This window comes from Bidens hawaiensis, unplaced genomic scaffold (genome assembly GCF_021521415.1).
Source record: "Bidens hawaiensis isolate Kalapana, Puna unplaced genomic scaffold, B.hawaiensis_p1.1 tig00002181_1, whole genome shotgun sequence".
In the NCBI taxonomy this organism is placed as follows: Eukaryota; Viridiplantae; Streptophyta; class Magnoliopsida; order Asterales; family Asteraceae; genus Bidens; species Bidens hawaiensis.
Window position 1 is genome coordinate 1,577,327 of NW_027491116.1, and position 6,000 is coordinate 1,583,326.

Sequence of the window (6,000 nt, forward strand, 5' to 3'; positions counted from 1 at the left end):
GCAATGTTAACCCAGAAACACTTCTCCGGACTCAGATTGTGATATCATTTAGAGTTCAATAGTTAAAATTACTATTAGTTCGTTTTCCCCGTTTTGCGTGCCTAGCACGGTTATCCGTTTTTACGTTCCAAAAATGAGTTTGGTCACACACGACCCGAAGATAGTTGTTGACTGATAATTTAATTAAAGTTGTGAAATTAGAGCTCGGCTTAGACGCCCCGATTGGCCGCGGGACCCGTTTCCGTCTTTAGTGTACCGGAAACTGTTAAATCGGATAAAATTACTAAAATCATCGAAATAATTTCGGATGATTTATTTTTACCTGTTTAACTCAGTTATATGAAAACAGTTCATTTTTAGGGTTTTTATACACCAGTCAGCTCGTTTAGGCGAACTTTACCGGTTTACGCTTTTTAAACTTTAAAAGTTTGTTTTTATTTTCTTTTTAGCACAAATAATTATCCGTTTAATCTCGGATCTTGAAATTTTGCACAAACCACTTTTTGACAGTGGGGAATTTTATAAAAATATTTCCAGAATTAATTTTTATATTTAAAATTTATTTATCTATTTTTAAACACCATTTAAACACTAAATATGTCGTAAATACCAAACGACCTTAGAAAAATCCCAAATTTTTCCTGGATGACCCCTGCCATCCACATGGTCCCCTGTAATATTTCCAGAACCAAAATCTCTTTTTACATGCCATTTTCACTAAAACCGAGCCAGAAAACCCTAGAACTCGTTTAACCGAAAAGCCTACTTAGACTTCTCCAACTGACCTAAAATTTTGTGTGTGACTTTTACATGTTATAAAAAGCTTATCTGGAATTTTCCAGAATTTATCATGATATTATAATATTTTTCACTATTTTTAGCCAAAACCGAGCATTAAATTCACCAAATATTCATCATTTGTCCAAAAATTACCAAATTTTCACAGATCTCCTATTTTCATGTGTAGATCATCTCTGTGAAATTTCGTAGCCTAACTCTAAATGTACCACAATCTGAACCAAAACACATACACCATATAAAAACCGAACTACCTTGTGTTCTTAGCTTCAAATCGCAAGGATCTTGCTTTTTAGCCTTTGTTAACAACTAGATACAACACCTACAAGCACAATAACACCACACCAAGTAAGTTACACCCACAATCAAGCCATTTTTTTCATGGGTTCGGTTATGACTTAAAAACAAAGATTTAAACCGTAAAAATTCGTTTTTGGTTCGTTTAACTCCTTTCTTGGACCAAGATCCCTTGTATAACCCGTATACATTACTTGATCATGCAAGAATCGGTTTCCATCTCGGGTTTTCACCCTTTTTTAGTTGGAACCTCATTTTCTTGCAAATAAACTCAAGAAAAGAAGATGAAAACATAAATGACTCGATTTTTACCTTGCTTTTCTTGCTACAAATCCTGGTTTTTAGTTCATAATGTGGAGAGAATTGATGAATGTTGAAATGTTGTTTACAAAAAAAAAATAACAAAGGCTAGGTGTTATACCCCCAAGCCGATCGGAACAAAGAGGGGAGGTGGGGTGGGACCCACCTTTCCATTTCTAGCCACTCATTTAGATTTTGGAAATCCGGATAATGTTTTGGATAATCTGGTTCAGTTCGTTTTTCGGTTAAATGTTTAATTTAACTTAAAACGAGGCTAAAACGGTCGTTTTCGGCTTAAAAATGAAATTTATATAAATCCGATTTAAAAACTTTAAAATATTAAACCATGACTTTTATTAACTTAAAACATCATATTATTAATAATTGCGCATCTTTTTCGGCTTGATCGATCGTTTCTTGCTCGGTTTGGTATTAAAGGTTTCGTTTAACGTACCGAAGTACCATTAAATCGAAAATTCTTTTTCTGTGCTTTAATTCACTTATCCCGAAGCTTTAATACTTCGTAAACATCACTAAATATGATATATCTCGTCTATAATGTAATCCTTGATTCGTTCGGGTTTCAATAACCGTTAATCAGTTAGTCGTATTTCCAATACGATTAACTGTATAATCGAGTATAATCCGTACTGTGAATCATACATACTCGTATAAACGCATTATAATTCATATATTCATTATTAAATAACACATAAATAGTATATACCGGTTAGGGTATACTTGATTTTGCCGGAATCGTTACATTCTCCCCCCGTAAAAAAAATTTCGTCCTTGAACTTTTACGCGTCGACTACTTCCTTTTGAGGAAATAGGTAGGGGTATTTCTTCCGAAAGTCGTCCTTTCGTTCCCATGTATATTCTGGGCCTCGTTGCGAATTCCATCTAACTTTGACCAACGAAATCTTATTGTGTCTAAGTTGCCTGATTTTCCCGTCTACTATTTCTATGGGTTCCTCTACGAAATTGAGCTTATCACTTATTTGGACACCCTCTAAAGGTAACACCGATGTCTCATCCGCCAGACATCTTTTCAAGTTCGATACGTGAAACACGCTGTGAACTGCACTCAGTTCATAGGGTAGTTCTAATCGGTATGCTACGGGACCGATTTTTGCAGTAATATTGAATGGTCCAATATATCTCGGGGCTAACTTCCCCGCCTTTCCAAATCTGACTACACCCTTCCAAGGTGATACCTTCAAATACACTTTATCACCTTTCTCAAACGACAACGGTTTTCTACGGGTATCGGCATAACTCTTCTGCCGATCCCGCGCGGCCTTCAGATTGTTCTTAATTTCAAGGATTTTGCTGGTCGTTTCCTGGACCAGGTCTGATCTAATAACCTGAGCGTCGCCCACTTCAGTCCAGCAGAGTGGTGATCGGCACTTCCGACCATACAATGCTTCGTAAGGCGCTGCCTTTATACTGCTATGGTAGCTGTTATTATAGGAAAATTCAACGAGTGGGAGATGTTGATCCCAATTTCCCTTAAAATCCAGTACGCATGCACGAAGCAAATCCTCCAGGGTTTGGATGGTCCTCTCAGACTGACCATCGGTCTGAGGGTGGTAAGCTGTGCTTAGATCAATACGCGTTCCCAGCGCTTCTTGCACAGCTTGCCAAAGATTGGAGGTAAAATGGCTATCCCGATCGGAGATGATTGAGGTGGGTATCCCATGACGAGACACAATTTCATTTATATAAATCTGCGCAAGTCTCCTAGTGTTATAATTATTCCTAATCGGGATAAAATGTGCCGATTTGGTTAATCGATCCACGATTACCCAAATTGCATCATGTCCTCGGGACGTCTTAGGGAGATGTGTCACAAAATCCATCGTGATTTGCTCCCACTTCCACTCGGGAATTTCCGGTTGTTGTAACATCCCCGAGGGTTTCTGGTGCTCCGCCTTAACTCTCGCACAAGTCGCACACTTACCGACATACGTTGCTATATCCTTTTTCATACCCGGCCACCAGTAGAACTCCTTCACATCCTTGTACATCTTATCCGATCCCGGATGTATGGAATATTTCGATCTATGCGCTTCGTCCATGATTAATTCACGAAGGTCATGGAGGGTCGAGATTCAAACCCGATTTTTGAAATAGAGAATTTCGTCCACGCGCTGTTCGAAATTCTTCTCATCGCCGTAAAGTCCCTCCTTTTCCAATTGTTCCTCTTTCAACGCCTCACGTTGAGCGACTCGAATCAGGTCCGAAAGATTCGACTGGACTATCATCCCCAGTGCTCGCACTCGCAATGGCTTAACCCGATCTTTCCTACTCAAGGCATCGGCTACGACGTTAGCCTTGCCGGGGTGATAACGGATGCCACAGTCATAATCGCTTAACAACTCGACCCATCTTCGTTGCCTCATATTCAGTTCTTTCTGATCGAATATGTGCTGCAAACTTTTATGATCGGTGAAGATGGTGCACTTCGTACCGTAGAGATAATGTCTCCAGATTTTAAGTGCGAAGATAACCGCTCCCAGTTCTAAGTCGTGAGTAGTGTAATTTTTCTCATGTACTTTTAACTGTCGGGAAGCATAGGCTATAACCTTATTATTTTGCATCAACACGCATCCTAACCCTCTACGCGATGCGTCACAATACGCGACAAAACCGTCGTCTCCATCGGGGAGACTTAAAACCGGCGCTTGGCACAATTTTTGCTTTAACGTTTGAAACGCCGTCTCCTGCTCTTCTCCCCATTCATACTTTCGATCCTTTTGAGTCAGGAGAGTTAAAGGTTGGGTGATGCTGGAAAAGTTCTCTATAAATCGACGATAATATCCAGCTAAGCCTAAGAATTGGCGGATTTCCTTTGGCGATTTAGGCGCTTGCCAATTCTTAATTGCTTCAACCTTACTCGGATCAACGTGTATCCCTTGATGGTTTACAACGTGACCGAGGAATTGTACTTCTTGCAACCAGAAGTTACACTTGGAGAATTTTGCATACAACTTTTCCTGATTCAGAAGCTCTAAAATTATTCTTAGGTGTTGCTAGTGCTCTTCTTTACTTTTCAAGTAGATCAAAATATCGTCAATAAACACGTTGACGAATTTGTCGAGGTAGGTTTACAGACTCGATTCATGAGGTCCATGAACACTGCCGGCGCATTTGTTAGTCCGAAAGGCATAACTAAGAACTCGTAATGGCCGTAGCGAGTCCGGAATGCGGTTTTTGGGATATCTTCTTCCTGAATTCTAACCTGATGGTATCCCGATCTAAGATCGATTTTTGAGAAATAGCTCGCACCTTGCAGCTGGTCAAACAGATCATCAATTCGGGGAAGAGGGTACCTATTTTTAATTGTTAACTTGTTCAACTCCCTGTAATCAATGCACATTCTAAGGCTCCCGTCCTTCTTTTTCACGAATAATACAGGTGCACCCCACGGGGAATGACTAGGACGTATAAATTCTTTATCCAACAATTCTTGCAACTGATTGGATAATTCTTGCATCTCGGACGGTGCAAGTCGGTAGGGTGCTTTAGCAACAGGGCCAGCTTGAGGTATTAAATCGATTCTGAATTCGACCTGTCGGGTTGGCGGTAATCCAGGAAGTTCTTCTGGGAAAACTTGTGGAAATTCGCGTACCACCGGGATATCATCCACCCGTTTCTCCTCAGAATCTGTGGCCATCAAGCTCGCTAGATACGCCACGCATCCCTGGCGTATATATTTTAACACCCTGAGGTGGGATATAAATGGTATCATTGTGCCCGACTTCTCTCCTTGCACTAACACCTCTTCGTCATCCGACACCCGGATCTTGACGATTTTCTTTTCACAGTTTATTTCCATTTTGTTACGTGCTAACCAATCCATTCCAACTATTACGTCAAAACTACCTAATTCTACCGGTAATAAGTCAATCAGGAATGATTGATCGTTCAGAATAAAAGGGCAATTCCGAACTATCTGATTAACTATCATGATTTTACCGTTAGCGACTTCTACGGTATAAGTTTCTATGGTTTCACTAATCGGAAGGTTTGCTATCGATAGGAACTTAACGGAGACAAAACTTCTATCGGCGCCCGTATCAAATAATACAGAAGCGTAATGATCAGAGACGAGGAATGTACCTGTCACTACGCTGGGGTCCTGGCGTGCTTCGTTCGCCCCCATCACAAACGCTCGGCCTCTCGCCGGATTGGACGACGATGCCTGACCCACGGTTTGCCTCCCATTTCCTCCCTGGTTCAGTTTCGGACAGTATCTCTTGAAGTGATCTGTGCTGCCGCATTCAAAGCAAGCACGGCTGGTGGTCATCATTTGGTTTCCTTGTGGGTTTTGCTGTCGGACTGGTTGGGTCCTAGGTGGCTGCGCACGGATAGGTTGCGGTTGTCGGTTCAGATTGTTTAGGTTTGTCCTACAACTCGGTGCGTAGTGCCCATTCCTGCCACACCGGTGGCACACCACCCCCTTGCACTCGCCACCATGCTGGTAACCGCATTTCCCACACTTAGGGAACGTCCCTTTCTGCGATTCCTGCCTACCGCCTGAACTAGTCATGGCGTAGTTCTTGGCAGCGGGCCGAGCACGTTTATTTTGCTGCTTCTCCT